This window comes from Orycteropus afer, unplaced genomic scaffold (genome assembly GCF_000298275.1).
Source record: "Orycteropus afer afer isolate SDZICR_OR568_19922 unplaced genomic scaffold, OryAfe1.0 scaffold00174, whole genome shotgun sequence".
NCBI lineage: Eukaryota > Metazoa > Chordata > Mammalia > Tubulidentata > Orycteropodidae > Orycteropus > Orycteropus afer.
Genome location: NW_006921761.1, coordinates 5418544 through 5418951, shown reverse-complemented (window position 1 = coordinate 5418951; position 408 = coordinate 5418544).

Genomic DNA, 408 nt, shown 5'->3' with positions numbered 1-408 from the left:
CCCCGTCCCCAGCTGGCTAGGACGAGAGAAACGGAAGGTCAGAAGGTTGGCTGGGGCGCACCACTGAGGGAACCTGCTATGGGCCCACAGAGACTGCACACCAACGTTCTACGCAGCACAATCCCCAACAGCTACGAGGTGCGAACAACCAAGTGTCACCAAGAGATGAGTCACACAACGCAGTCCACCTGTACAGTGGCCTACTAGTCAGCCTTAAGGAAAAACCAATGTCCGGTCATGCTACCACGTGGATGAAGCCTGAAACTAGTATGGAGAGTGTAAGACGGCAAAGCCACAGAAATCCTTCTATGATCCCACTTAAATGAACCATCTAGAAAAGGCTAACTCACTGTGGGGCAATGGATGACCGGGTGTGGCTTCTGTAGCCACGGTCTTTGTAACTCCCAC